Raw genomic sequence first — 16,435 nt, forward strand, 5'->3', positions numbered from 1 at the left:
CTTCATCAAAAGTATAACGATGACGTTGTATTTTATCAATTTAACATACTCGTTATAACGTAGGATACGATAAAAATTTGATTAAGGTACAGGCAGTAAGTAAAATAATGTGCAAAAAATTACATAAACGCCGTAATATTAAAAACTGTGGGTAACTTACGCATTCTTTTGTGGAGATACAAAAAATGTATTAAAATAGCCGACTCTTTACAGGTGTTCGCCACGAAAGTCTGAAACATAAAAAAGTTTCCATAATTTAAAAAGAAAAATTTATTTATCACGGTGCTTTAAATATTTCGAGTTCAACAAATTTCATAAAACTATAGAGTTTAGACAGAGGAATTAGTAACGACGAAAAGAATATTCAGCAAACTTCCGCATTTCCTTTCCAGATCATAGTATGTTGAAAAATAGAATCTAATAATGCAAATAGATGGAAAAGAATTACAAATTGCAACGTTCACCCCGCAAATGGTTTCATCTCACGTAAAATGATACCAAAGCGAAGAATATTTTTAGGCAAAGGTATTTATAATGAAAAAAGTATCCTAAAAAATTGTTTCATATACGGTTAGCTTTTTCAGATATTTTAGAATAGACGGTTATTCAAATTGCAACTTGATAAAATAATAACCACATTTTTCTCGTAATGGCTAGTTCGGTTTAAAGTTGCTCTGAAAGAGGAAGATATCGATCATTGCACAAAGTTTTATTCTTCCTATTCACGTTATTTTTGCAAAAGGAACTGATAACGCATGCAATAACCGTTTAATTCTCGATGTACGTTAAACACGAAACGAAATTGGAATGCACTCGCATCTAAAACAAGCCTTAGACGATTACGTGGCCGCATATAAATTCTAATAGAGATGATTACATCCTACAACCTAGAATTTTATACTATAAACAGGAGCAACATAGTGAAATCTACATACAAATTGAACTCACTTTCTCCGACGTGTATTCGACGTGTATTCGACGTGTATTCGACGTGTATTCGACGTGTATTCGACGTGTATTCGACGTGTATTCGACTTTTCTGCAAACTTTATGCGGCAATTAAGTGGTTTCGCTGTTAAAAACTGGCGACTACGATAATCGATATTCACATACCGTCGCCGTGAATGGCGTACGTGCATACGAAGAAAACTTAATGAGACTGCACGCATGGTATAAAGGCAACCGCGATACCTGATTAAGCAAAGATTCGCCTCCTACGATTAATCGCGCCGCGTTTTCTTGCTTTTGCATTTAATTGATTACATTTCTTCAAGAAATTCTTAATTGATCGCTAACAGGATCGAGCCGAAGGCTTCATGGAAATGCAAATCGAGCAAAAGGATAGCGGCACCGTCAGGGGATTGGAATTTCAATCATGCGACATGAATAGAAGATATCCACTCATCAAGTTGCAAATTGAAGAACGATCGTTGGAACATTTTTAAGAATCGAGGACACGACGTTTTGTCAATGTTATTCTACAAATAAATCTTAAAACATAACTACATCGGAGCGCTTCCATTAAGATATTGTGCAATGGAATTCTGTGCTATTTAATATTACGAGCATTGTTCTTTCCTTTGCAACGCGATTACTGTTTCTATTTAAAGAAATTAAGGTGTTTAAATATCGAAGTTAATCTACGAACAATTGTACGAAATAATAACTTTTGGAAGATCGCTGAATCTTTTTCTAAATCTGCGAAATAATTCTTTTAAATTGTCTATCAAGTATTAACGAAAGCACACAGCTACCCGCGAAAGAAAAGATATTTCACAATAATACAAAAATAACGCTTCAATGGGAGTTAATTTATTTCTAAATTGAAAATGATAAAAGATAGTAACGCATTTACTCTCCATTATATTACGTCTGCTTAAATAATTCGTTATAACTGATGTTATGAGATCTTAATTAACCGTGTAAGACTTCACTCTTTCTTACAGGTGAATTGAAATAGAAAGAAATAGAAGTAATGACTTTATACTAAGAAACAAGGAAATATTTCGCACGATAGCTAGCTGCAAAGACGCTGACACTTTTTAAGAATTAATTTCTCTGAAAGGTATTTCAGCAACAGTAAACTTGCATCTCACACACATAATTTTTCTATCCAGCGAAAGACATTTTCTTCACTCGCCAGGTAATATACAGGTAGTTGCCAATGGAGGAGCTCAAGAGTCGTATCTTCATTCCCTATAAACTCCGCGTGGAAATGGGCAGGGCGGTAATAAAGAGTTTAGGTAAAGCTTGAAGGTGACTTGTGGAGAGCTGTTCGTTCGAATAGAGTATGAAATTGCCTTGCATGGTAATACGATGTCTTCTTTATTCACGAAGTCTACAAACAAGCGCGAAAACATCTCGGGATACTGTGTGCTTCAAGCAAAAATATAACCTAAATAACTTAAACGCTCGAACTTTGCCGCGTGCGCACGATAACTAGTTTAGTTTCGATTTTGAAAAGTGTGCGGATTGTTTTAAATTTCCAGAACGTGCGCCAGTGAACGTCGCGTTCTCGTATCTTTGCCATCTGATTATATGCATATACGTATAAAAGAGGCAAAAATACTACTGAAGATTATGAAAGTCTGTAACCGTTGTTAAGTCGGATATTTCTATCGTTTATAAACTTTCACGATGCCGTGAGGAGATGGTGGACGATAAAGAGCTCCGGTATCGTTAACTCGCTCCTGTAGGACGCGTTATTCTTTCCCAAGAGGGTTACAAAATTAGCCTTCATCAGGATGCACGGCCCCTTTTTCGACGAAATTGTGCTCCTGGGTCGACATACACCTCGCAATAAATTTGTTGAAAGGAAGTAGAAACGAAGTAACTAAACGATAACTACATGGAGTATCATTATCATACGGTGTATCTTAGATTCGTTAGTACTTGAATATTTGTTCTTTAAAGCGCGAAAGAACGTAATGAGAAGATGCGGTGAAATGTTCGAAAAAGATATCTCTTACTATCTCCAGTGAGAAAAAATATCCGTGACTTTGAAAATTTAAAAAAAGTAACCTTTGAGAAAGAAATTCGTAAATCGTAGAGTTTTTCATATTGAACCAACTAACTTTGTTCTGACACGATCCATTTCTATCTCATGAAAGCAGCCAAGGTATTTAGGAATCAGATAAACGAGATATCCTGGATAAGATCGAATAATATTTTAGCTATGAGATGTAAATGAGTCGCTTAGAAGTTGGAAACGAAGATGACGAGTTCTCCGATACGTGCGCATTGGGAGAATAATGTTAAATATGTAGAAAACGTAAGAATCTAGCTTATACGCAGACTGTGTTGAAACTTAGAAAGAGTAATAATGGAATTTTTAACGTGATCTTAATTTAACTTTCTAAGCTGTTCAAAAATTCTATCTGCGAATAGAATACTTTACATCGTATGTATCAAACTTACCAATTACTAATTTGAAACTTCAAAAAATTTAGAAAAAGACAGATCAAGTTAAACGATATTCAAAGTTTATTTTCTTCGAAGAATTAAATATTAAGTAACATTTTAACAGAAGTATTCTAATCACGTAGAAGAACAATTCATTCAGAAAAGGAGATTTACTTGCACATTTTCCTCTGTAAATCGCATTAAATATATTGAAATACGTTTGTTTCTAGAATCGTCTTGATCGTACGAAAGTATTTAGTTTTCTTATTTGGAACGCTTTGGAACGCTCATATATAATGATATTTTGTAACTAAATAGAGGGATATAGTTCTGGAATAGTTTTACTCGTAAATCAAAACATAAATAAACATATCAGGTTAGTTCTTCACTCTACAATTCAATATAAAACTACAACTGGACAACATAAAATGATTCAACTCGACAACAACGTTCCATACAACGACCACTCCATTCAACGAGCACACGTGCGTTTAGTCTTTCTCTTTTTTACATTCCCTTCCACTCAATTGAAATAAACTGCAAACATTTAGGACACAGTTTGTCACACCCAGGTACTTAAAATCTTGGGTGACCGTGCTCATTTTGAAATTTATTATTAAAATACCTTTTACAACAATATATATACACGTGATTGAACCTACTTTCACAATGAAACGGCGCAACTTCGCCAATATTCTTAACCGTCGATAGGGAACGCTCGAAGAAGTTCCAAGCGTTTAACCAGTCCCAAGAGTATCTTTTCTTTTAAACTCGGAACGTGAGTGTATTCGAGACGAATATTACGTCGGAGCCATCGTATCCCCGCTGAAACGCTGTACAAAAAAGCGGCTGGTAGAAGTGATGGGTAGCCGAAAGCTACCATCGGCAACAGTAAGGCCATCGTATCGTAATATTGGGCAGGTAACGATACCAGCAAACCAACGAAAGAGCCTGGTACGCGAGACCTTGGGGAGTAGTTAGATCGTCAAGATCCTTAAATTAGCAACGACGTAACGACGATACTGAAATCCAGTCGGGTGGAAAGAGGATGGCCGAAGCGGCGCAATTTCGCGCACGGTCGAATCGACTGTGTTGGGCCGCAGCGCTACCGCATAGTTCGATATCGAAAAAGTATAAACCAGTGGCTATGCAAATGCGTTTTGGAAACGCTACGCGTTCGTGGTTTCGGTTACGTTGGACGGTCCGAGATCGTGGAAACTTCTCTCAGCCGCCAGTCCGACTGAATAGACGTTTTCCTGGACGCTAGTAGCCATAACTCGTCCGCTCGCATGGTAAAAGGTAACGTTCAAGAGCGTGCCTCGAAACCTATCTGCGCAAATTGCTCGGAAACGCTGGATACTTTGTTTTCAGAGGTTCTCTGTATAACAGTGATACGTATGCATAGGTTAATTTAACGGAAGGTATCTGCACTGGAATTGGTTGTAAAGCTATTCGACCGTGATTAAAGTAATTGGAACGTATCTTAATTAGATTTAAGTGCTTCAAGAATTCTGTGAGATATTCTGTTTGTAGTGAGAAGTGTTAAATGAAAATAGATGGCAAAACGATTGTGTAATAGTCGCGATACAATCGCTATAATTGAAATCCAGCGTATTTAAATGTAAGTAAATAGTAAAACTGCACGTGCCAGATAATTCCTACTCAAACACTTCGCTATGACTTATGCAATATTGTTTTATGCGGATAAACTGCTCTAATTAAATTAAAAACATCAACACCAGTAGCGATACTCCTCTCGAGAACTTGTAACTTATCTTCTGCAGTAAAGTAATGCAGATACAGTCATTCGTAATTTTCATATTAAATTCCTACTACTCCGTGCCTTCGATCTGTAAAAATTCGAGTCCGTTCCTCTAACGATTTTTAATATTATCTTGCCCCTTTCAATCTCGTCATATATGATAGCCCTGTACAGTCTGTCCTAAGTAGCCATGTCCCTGAGATTCGTAGCATCGACGGTCCGCATTAGCATCGACAATAATTTTCCTTAAACGGGTTTCATTAGCGCGAGGTGGCGGATATCCAGAGGCGTCCGTTCTACGCCTTCGTTTCTGGCATTTTCTATGTTTTCGTTGTTCGCCAGGCGTTTACATGCCAGTGTAAGGCGCTTCTCGTCATGAACCTGTGGTAGTAAAGTGTATCCCGTCGACGATAATTAGCCGTACAGGTCTGTGCAGTAGAAACGGAACGTAGGAAAGGAGAGAGGGTGGCTCGTATTCAGACACACGTCGCTTCCATATGCCGCCTAACAGCGCGCGCTGCTCCTGCCTGTAGCTCGACGGAGACTTCCGTTTATTAAATTCATTTATCTTCCATGAAAATCATGTTTGTAACATGTACCTCTCTAATTGGGCGCATTAAAAATAATTTTCCGCGAACACGCCTTAATATGCAAGCACGCGCGTACCTGCCACTCTACTCTTGGCCACTCCTCTTCAAGCTTCATCTACACCTCTCTGGCATCCGTGCTCCATCGTACACTGTATAAGTACGGAGCGGACACGAGCGCGCATGGTCTCGCGCGCGAACATTCTCAGGCTAACGTATCCTCGCGTGAATCCTTTGCGCGTGTGTGCCTACGCAAACGGCGTACAAGCGACGCGAGCGATTACGCCTAGACGTCTGTGTGCCACATCTCTGTGTGTATTTAGATACGTAGCTACATCCAGATGATACATATTTATGATGGAACGTGTGCTGGCTGGCTGAATGTGTACAACTAAACACCGGGAGGCGGGCCGAATAGATTATTTGCATAGCAAATAGCGAGACGCGGTTCTAAGTGGAAACACCAGCCACGTACGCGACTAATCTCATCCTTTTGAATTCCTCGCCCTGTGTTTACGAGGCCATTTCTCGTCTGAGGTATCGCGTCGTCTTCGCCGACGTCACACGCGCTCGTGCGAGAATCTGCTATCGTACTCCTTATCTTCAGACGCACTAAGGAGTTTGTTCACACTCACATTTCCTGGTGTTCAAACATCGCTGGCGTATAAGAAGGATATGCTGTGTGCGTGTCTCTTGCAGAAAATTGTCATTTGCTCTTGGAGGACGCATCGAAGAATGTTTTCCTTTAATTTAACTATTTCGGGTTATATCTTATGACCGACGCCGATATCGATAATTTGTTCAAAGGGATAAAACACGTATAGTGACTTTGTCATTTATCATAGAAATTGTGAAGAAATGACGCACGAGTAGAATTCAAAAACATATCTCCCTTTGTTTGACCGTATCGCGGAACAGGTAAATATTTGACCAAGGAACCTCCTTTACTCATCTCATAGTTCAGAAATTAACAAACTTAAACATCAAGAGCTTTGTAAACGTCAAAATACTGTCACAGTGTTTGACAATCAAGAATATTAATTTTATTATTAGGACATAATTTTACCAAGTCATAACGTACTAGTTAGACGATGTATATCGAAAAGACGAAAAGAGATTTAATGATAATCTTCTTCACGATCAGAGGAGTTAAGTCTCGTGTCCTCACCGCCTTACTTAGATGAGTCGATTAAAACACGACAGTGTGATTTATCCTGCTTGTCACCCTCTCACAGTTCCAAACTCGAGTGTTGTGCGCTGGTGTTTGAGGTACAAACTACTCGTTTGGGTACTCATGAGAGTCTTGACATGAACGCGATGCTAGCTGATGCTTATATGATGCATCGAACTTGTCTTACTGGATGGCTACAGTAGCCAACGTCATGTATAAAAAAAGACCCAAGAATAAATTTCCTTGCGAGTAGAGAAATCAAGGCTATGTTTTCAGCGTACTAACCGAATGCACCGTGCAATTGATCCTCTTAGCGCTAGTTACGTGATATAGACTACAGAGTATACGTGAAAGCTTCCATTTAAACGTGATATTATCCGATGATTATACAGTCACAACGGTATCCAAAGACAACTATTACGATTCCATATGTGATTGATGATCAGTAAAAATCAGTAAAAAAAATCTGTGTTAACAGCGTGCATTAAATTTCCCCTTTGAATCGGAATATGAATATTCGTTTCGTTTCGTCATGTTTTGTAACCAAATATATACTTGGCATAAATATTCTATATCAGTAAATAGAGACAACTAAACGTGAAATATTCGCGCAGCCGCAACAAATATATGTTTAACATACTTTTCTTTAGGAGGAAATGCAACAGGTTGGTAGATACTTAAAATATGTAACTATAAAGTACATTTCAAGGAGCACTTGACGCATTAATAAGGCAACGTTAATATTATAATTAAAAGTGCGTGACTTTTAATTATAGGAACTATATACGTAGTTCTGCATTTTTAATATCAAACTAAAAAGATATTTGAAACATATACCTTGTACATGCAGAAGTATTAAACAGATAATATTCTAAGTTTTCATAACTCCGTCGAACTGGTTTATTCTAAAATTTTCTACCGTGTTTGTTCGCTCAAGCACTTCGATAAAATTTGTATTGTACCAGATATATTTTTAACAAACGAATAGTGATCTTTTCTGTTAGCATGTAATATTTGCCTTTCAATTCTGTTCTAAAAATACATGAATATGTTTCACGTTTATGTACAGAGAAGGACATTTTTGAATGTTATTTCCCAATCCTGATATTATTTTGTATTCGAACCGAACAGTATCGTCTTGGAATCGAGAAACAATATATAAATAAATGGCAAAATTATAAATCATACGTCATGAATCAATCATATGAATCCTTCATAAATGCTTTCCTGTATACTAATGGATAAATACTGCATATGGTGTATATCAATGTGTAATGTTATAAAACATGGTATTTATTTATATACAAACACAATTGACCATTTAAAATAAATAATACAGAAAATAATGAATCATATAAACGATAAATTTCCATAAATGCACTTTTATTTATCTATATATGCATATTTTCTGATCAAATAAGGTAAATGACTCAAAGGATAAGTTTCAGCGTATTGATATAAAATATTTGTATTTGATCTTTGTTGAAACATTAATAAATGTTCAACTTGATTTAATTCTACTATCTCGAATTTATGTGCGTATAGTGTGTCTCAACCGCATTCCTTCTGTAACAAGCGAGAAGATTTACAGCCCTTAAAGGCTATCATTATAAGAAGTAAACATTAATGCTATGATAGGAGCAATTTCGTTCTGATAAATTAGTTTTTCAATTGAAAAATCAATGCAGTCAACTAAATGCAATTTTATGATTATATTAAATATTAAACGAGAAGTGAAACAGTTATTATTTACAATGGTTAAAAATATTACGATGGTATTTCTATGGGGTAATAATATTATTATAGATTAGGTTATTATAGATCAATATTAATATTGCATAATAATATTCGTATGGAATGAAATGTCAAAAGCCTTTAAGGGTTAATATTTTTTGAGAGATACTTTAGCACTCAAATTTATAATATCGATTAAGAATAAAAAGCATGATAGTACCTACAAATGATCCAAAGAACGAAACAGGATTAAAGAATTTTTTGTTCCATGAAATGGAACGAGAACCATAAAAATTACTTATATTTGTCGTTATCCGAAAAGTACAATACTTGGAACAGTACCTAAATATTGTTAGAAAAGTTAACGAACGACATTATTTTTTCAACTTCCACGATTTGATCGGTGCCTGATAAACGATAAAAAAACAGGGACCTCTATTAATTTAACCGGTTTAAATTCGACAGAAAATAACATTAGGGCAAATGTTGTGGCGAATCTCGTGGAATTTGTCATCGTACTGCAAATTCTCGATGAATGATAATGTGCAGGTTTAATGGAATTACCAGGTCCTGAAATTTTCTGGTCGCGTCGACAACGAGCAGCGACGGCCAAGCATACAGAACAATAGCAAACAAAAATATGCAACGATAGTGTACAATTTGCAACACAGATGTGGACGAAACCTTTTAAAAATGTACAGCCCAGCGTGGTTGCTAAATCGCTAGTGATAACGGATAATGTACAACGTTCTTGATACAATAGCTTTCAATAATAATTAGTTAAAATGTCATACGGAATGCTTGATGAGAGTTATCGTAACGTGCATAAACTGCATAAAGCAAACAACGAACAAAGCATTTATAAGTACTACGCCTGTAGTACGATGCTTGAAACGATAATGTAAGTGACGTATTGATAATAAAAGTTTGTAAAATTATAAACGTTCGCACTTTCCACGCTATATCTTCGTAATACGTAACGATATCCTGTACCGATTAACAATTACAGTTGCTATCTGAGATCGAATTCCACCGTGAACTGTTATCTACACGTACTGTTAGCTCTCATGTCGAATACAGATTTAATGAATCATCTCCTGGAATTGGTATTCCTCTGTTGGTTTGATTCTCCTCATACGTAGATTATAGTACCAATTCTAATAACCAATGAAGTTATCAACCAGTACCGAAATGTTTCGTATTCAACATAGCTTGTAAGATTACAATATAACGTAACGAACCGAACGTAAAGCGATTGAATGACATGTACGTAAGATGAAACTTTTGTATCGCGTACAATAAGATTCGTTATCAATTCGATCAAAGATCTAGATCAACAATGATTTAGATGTTAAGAGGGGAAAAAATTAGGAAAGTTACAGAAGTAGATAAAATAATGTTATGTAATAATGTTATGTAATGTTAGCTGTTTATGCATCTATGGTAAATCTAAAAATACTAAAATGCACATAATATGCAGAAATACGTGAAATATCCAAAATACAGTAATTATTAAATATAATGTGTAATAAATACTGTAGAATAAAATAAATTTATGTTGAAACTCTATTTCCTTAGTCATTTCATAAAAATTTGAATTTGTTTAAACATTCGTTTATAAATGGTCTACAAATGACGCTGGAAACAATGCGACGTAAAACCAAAATTTTAAAGAAGTTAATTACACAAGTCCAATTGCGGAACTAGACGAAACGAAACATTGTACATACTTTTGCAACGGAAGTAAACCACACATGAGATATCAAATGCTTAATAATAATTGAAAAAAAAAAGAAAAAAGAAAAAGAAATAACAAAACGAACGTGTGATGTTATATGACCAGCTGTCCTCGTTACGCCGCGCAGTAGATACAGCGATATAAACTCAGACGTAATATGAACGAAAAAAGGAAAGTGGCTTTTAGCCCGACTCGTAACATTCGTCTCGAACTTGGCAGATTCTAAATTTGCCCGAGTAGTTTCGGATTTTAATAGGGAATAGCCTGGTAGCCGCATATGCAGAGAAATGCCGTGGTTAAGGGGCAAGAGGAGGCAGGGGGTGAAAGCAGATGGGCAGGCAAGATATAGACGTGGAAAGACCGAGTGAGACCAAGAGGCGGGAGGAAGTAGATAGGGCCATCCTGACACGGCAGCCGTTTGCGCTCGTCACACGGTATTTAGAGCTTTAATGCGAGCAGACTGAAATGCAGACCGGACTCGTGTACACGAGGTCGATGGAGTGAGCAGGGTAATGAATAGGGTGTTAGTGAAACACGATGTAACTGCTAACGTTGAAGCGGCCACGCGGCTGTATAACGCGTGGATATCGTAGCTAAAGAACGGCCACGCTTAGCTGCACATGTATTGTGCTTGGTGACGTCAACACGTATCGTCTGATAGTTGTTTCAGTAGAACGGCGAAAGTATGCGACTCGTTCTTCTCTTTCTTTTCTATGTGTCCGCAGCCGAAATTAAAGTTGAGGGTAGGCTGAAAACGCTGTGGTAGCTAGCAGAGAGGTAATTTAAAAGACACGCGTCTGGAGTAATACAAGTACAGATGTAAGAAAAATAAAACGTTCAATCGTGATTTATCTTTCGTTGTTCGGTACAGTGATGTGAAAAAGTTATGATTAATTGGTATTTTTTGATATCGCGTTATCGCGTTTAGTCGCGATTGAATAAATTAAGTACGAAATGTAACGAATAAGGGTAGACTAGAAAACCGTTCACAAGTGTGTGAATATTTCAGAAGCTTCAAATCATTTCGATATCTTTCTTTTTAAACATTTGTGAAACAATTGTGAAACAAATAGTTTGAAATAGCAGATTTCAGTATTTGAATACGAAATGTCTCTGATCATGGACATAACTTATTACTCATTGATCTCTTTACACCACAGATTTCTATATACGTGATATATTCAGTATACTTTCTTGAAATGAATATGTGATTAGTCTTCTTGTAACAGGTTCATACAGTAAACAATGTATAAACAGGAACATTTGGAAGTTTTAGATCGTTTGACTATCATTTGTCTAAATAATTATGAATATTACAAAACTGTATATATACATTTAAAATTTCAATATATAAAGTCTATACTTGAATATATTAAGTATATATTATCTCGGCATAGCACATGATTTCGAAGGGCTAGAATAAATTATAGAAACATTATAAAATTTGCAATCAACTCCTTTTAAATAAAATTCGAGATATTCAATTACCAAAACCATTCGTCGGAAACCATTTCATTAATGCAGTTTCAACTAACCTTCTGTACGCGCATAGACGAAAAACAACGCGCTTGTAAAATGGGGTTAATGGAAAACCTTGTATAACAGTTTCTGTATGTACCTATAAAACAAGATAAATATAAAGCCAGGAAACAGTAGCAGACATTAAATAACACTGCATGTGTCTGATTGCTTGAAACGCGAATACGAGTAGCTTGCGTGGATGTTTTGCTTCGTAGGAGGAGGCGAAACAAATGGTAATTTTTTCGTCGACATTCGCAAAACTTTGTTTTTCTTCAGTTATTATTTATCAAGGCATATTTCTGGAATGCCCTCGTGCATACATGATTTTTGCGCGTGCTAGGTCAGGCCTGTGTGTGCGCGCATATAGCCAGAGAATACATTGCACTTGTCTTATCGCGTATGCACGATGCTTGGTCTCTGTGGCGCAGCGGTTCTCAACAAAGTCGGCATAAATTATTCAAGAATCGGAGCGGCCCGATGAGCTTATGTAACCAGCTGCCACGAAATCTCAAACGAAATCCACCTGGAAAGATTACAGTTACGCGACTGAACGACGTGTATAATTGCGATATGGTTCGTCTTCGTCGATGATTATGCATAACTGGTTACTTGAAAAATTTTTAACAATTTATCGATAATTTATTTACGGTAGAAGTTTGCAAGATACGCGATACGGTACGTGTGGTTAGAAGTCTTTCTAAGCTATTAATCGAGAAAGATAAATGAATTATTTGTCATCCGGCTCGTTAATAGAACTTAATTTATTTAGCTTGAGGGATTTCAGAAATCTCCTGTTACATTACATTTACATTTGCAAGGACCAGAACTAATCCGACTGAAATTAATTCGTCTCTATTAATTCTTAATGATTCGGTTGAAAGGTTAGAACGTATAACGAATGGCAACGGTGAAAAGGCAATTCGTGACAGTAGAAAATACAGAAGAAACAAATAGCTGTTTCAGTAGAATAAAAATTCTGCCAAACTTTGACAAATGTTTTTAAACGATTCATTTCGAAGCGATATACGTATATATGCCGCGTATGGATCAAACTCATATCATACCACGTTCGAAACCGATTTTTAATTATTCTCAACCAACGAAATCAATTTCAAGCTTTTATTTCGGCACAATCGCAATGCCATAAAGCTAACAAACCGTAGGCAAGTAGGTTTCGGCAGCATTAACGGTGCAGCGAGCTGGTTGTACACGAGCCGCGAAATTATACAAGGGATTATACGAGACGGATGCAATTCAAACGAATGTAACTCGGTAAAATTGCAAAAGTTCCGGATTTCTCCGCGGCGTGAACACGCATGTATCACTTTATCCCCGATGGGATACATGATAAACACCGAGAGTGGAAAATCTAGTTAAATCCGAAAAAGTTCAGCCATGCAACCGAAAGTTGGTTGGGTAGAAGGAAAAAGGCATTTAACGAGAGGACACGACCAGCGGAACAATGACGATAGCTTGTCAACGACGAAGCGTACGGATACCTTGCGCGCTAGGTAGAAAGAGAAAGAAACGAGAAAAATGGAGAACGACTTTTTGAGCACGGCCCTAGCTACGGAAAAATTTGTCGTGGTTTCTCCTGTGCTGGCGTAAAAAGCTATGATAATAGAAGCGTAAAGAGGGTCCAGGGTTATTTCATAATTACAGACTGTACTTAGACGAGCGTGCATTACGCCTGCTCCTCTTTTCCTCTCCCGCCTGTACGTGCATATATTCGTATTACGGAATTAAGGGCAGAGGCTTGTTCGTAGCCACGCGAAATCCGCCAAGCAGAGCACTTTCTTCTATTCTTTTGTGGTGCCTACGTTCTTTTTCGGCGACACCGTTACGCCCATTAGCGGGTTATGGGATTTTTTCTTAATTAAACATACAACGGGTCTTGCAACCTTATCCGGGCTCCTTTACCGTCGCCCCCTTCCTTGTTTTCTGAACCACCTCGTTTGTTTTTCCTTCTTTAATCTGCCGCGATCTCGCCGACGCGACCGCCCGAGAAAACTTCCCCTTTCAGCCAGCCACCCGTTAATTAACGTTTAACAACCGACGAATATTCTTTTTCATAATAAACTTATTCAATATATATTTTCAATAGATATTACTCAAAGGAATAGTTGGAAACTTCGATAATTCTTAGGTACCCAAGCGGTAATTATGGGATAAAGAATGTTTCTGTAGATTTGGAACTATTATATCAAGCCAGATACAAGCTTCTACTAAAAATTGTAACATTATGTGAATGTTAAATATAAATCGATAGATATATTTTCATTCGTTTTCTTACTCTTATTATCTTCTCCTTGGTTAATTTATTTTTCTCTGTATAACATCGACTTTAATTATTAATATGTCACTAACATCTGATTACAACTTATTCATTCAAGTTCTTTCGATTTCAATAATAACGATCATTTCTTTACAAAATTTACCATACGTATCAAAAACGTGTTATCACGTTTACATGTGCAAAGCCTGCGGCGAATCTCTCTACAGTTATCGATCTTGAATACCTTGTGCGCTACAAGTTCCCAACTAGCAAAGGATCCAATTAATAGATTAATAACTAAAGACATTTATAAATAGCAATTTAACAGGCCATGATCTAACGTTTCGCGAACGCGATAAAACAAGAGAGATCGTTTACCCCTTCCATCTCCTTGGAATTATTAAGTAATTACTCATTATTAGGTCAGTAGATACGGCATGATGAATAGAGACAAGCGGTGCCTTCGTAGCTATAGATCACGTCAAACGTCACCGCATGTCACGAACGAGTTCCTCTGACGTTGTAGTCGATCTCTCAAGTTCCTTGATTTGATGTATGCGTGCTTCTCTCCTCGACTTCCCTTTGCTCTCTCGGCCCCCTTTCCACGCATAATCTCTCACTGTACTCGATGACGTTTGCACCGAGGTTTCCCTCGCTGCCACACTGTTGGTGCAGGTCATGGTGTATAAGCATTCCTATAAGCGATAGCATTGTGTGTACACGCTCGTGAGTGAGCGTGTACACAACGAGCCTGATGCGTATACACGTTCACCCATATACTAGCAACTTCTTGACTGTTTGTACACACTGTGTGTGCTTCACGATGGTCGTATAAAACACAGTCTGGATATCGCACCGTTTCCTTCCTTCTTCTCTATTCTACTTCTTACATCTCGCCCCATCACCTTTTTTGCATCTCGCCCCTTATGTCTCTTTTTCTTTATCGTTTAGAAAAGAATCGGCGTGCAATATCCATAAGCGCGTAAGAAAGTTTGGAGTATCTTGTCGTCCAGTATTCTCCCCGGGAGGTTTAAAATTTCTTCAGCGTCACTGTAAAAGACTCGTCTCTCTCTCTCTCTCTCTCTCTTTCACTCTCTTTCCCTGTCTCTCAGTGTCGAGCTATTTCCGAGATTCTTGCAGATTTCTCTGTATAATATTTCGTCGGGGCTTTGACCTTTGCTAGATGAATTTTTCTGCTGTCTGCGCATTGACACGTTTCTTGTCGACCACGTAGAAATGCATACTTCTCTTCAATGTTATTACTTGGCTATGGAAAAGTATTTGATTTTTAGACTAGAAATTATTGTATAGTTAGGGATCTAATTATATCATTCTTCCCCATTTTCTGGAAATGAAAATGAATTGGTTGTGTTTCACACATACTCGACTTTAACATATATATATATATACATACACAATACATACAATTGTACGTACATCTGTATACAATTATAATTTTGCAATATAATTTAATAAGTGTATGGTGGCATAATTACACTTATCTAACGATGAAATTACATCTAATTCTACATAACGATAAAGATCTTCAAATGGAATAAAAGCTTAAAGTAAAACTTAATCAATATCATACAAAACATACCTTTGCTTTCCACTAAAAAGTATAAAACAGAATCCATTATAATAATCCGCTTTTATCAATTTCCAATAAAATTCCCTCGTTACGTATTCATTAATTTACGGTTTATGTAACTATTACTATTTCTTTGCTAAAAAAAAAAAAGACATTCTTCTCGGTATACACTTTACAGAATTTCACTTCGTGATCACGAAGTACGATCATTAATCAAGCAACTTCCATTTCTTCTGTCCATACCATCCCCACCTGATTACTGTATCCTGTCGAAATCTCTCGCTGCACGGTTCTTGAACATTTCGGATAGCTCGGGTAACTTTGCCATTTCAGCCGTGTCCACGAAGCAGGGCGATCAGAGGTAGACCAACACTCGTATTAAATCGAATACCAACACTCATTAAACTCGCACCTTTCCCTCGTCACAAGCGTTCGCTCGATCGATCGACCACAAGAGAGGTTAAAGAGGTTCAAGTACGCTTTGAAAATCGATGCCACCTAGAACGCCAGAAGCTAGCTAGACTGGTATGAACGGTTCGCCTATTAGGCAACTCGGTCTTCGGGATTTTCCTTAGGAATTGGAATCAAGCAGCGTTATGAAAGCAACCTGCCTTATCAATGGAACCGATAATCAAAGCTGAAGCGATTCTTGAA

At 37.2% G+C, this 16,435-nt stretch overlaps 1 protein-coding gene and 1 long non-coding RNA gene across 8 annotated transcripts in view; one reads left to right on the forward strand and one right to left on the reverse strand.

Annotated features, from left to right (window-relative positions):
• Nucleotides 1–16,435, forward strand: part of LOC126869231 (nucleolysin TIAR-like) — a 585,963-nt gene that overhangs the window by 262,495 nt on the left and 307,033 nt on the right. The gene's annotated exons all lie outside the window — the stretch shown is intronic.
• LOC126869250 (uncharacterized) overlaps nt 1–16,435 on the reverse strand; it is a 326,016-nt gene that overhangs the window by 226,103 nt on the left and 83,478 nt on the right. The window contains exon 2 of the long non-coding RNA XR_007690866.1: nt 161–230. This is a non-coding gene — a long non-coding RNA (uncharacterized LOC126869250). The remainder of the gene's footprint in view (nt 1–160; nt 231–16,435) is intronic.

This window comes from Bombus huntii, chromosome 9, assembly GCF_024542735.1.
Source record: "Bombus huntii isolate Logan2020A chromosome 9, iyBomHunt1.1, whole genome shotgun sequence".
In the NCBI taxonomy this organism is placed as follows: domain Eukaryota; kingdom Metazoa; phylum Arthropoda; class Insecta; order Hymenoptera; family Apidae; genus Bombus; species Bombus huntii.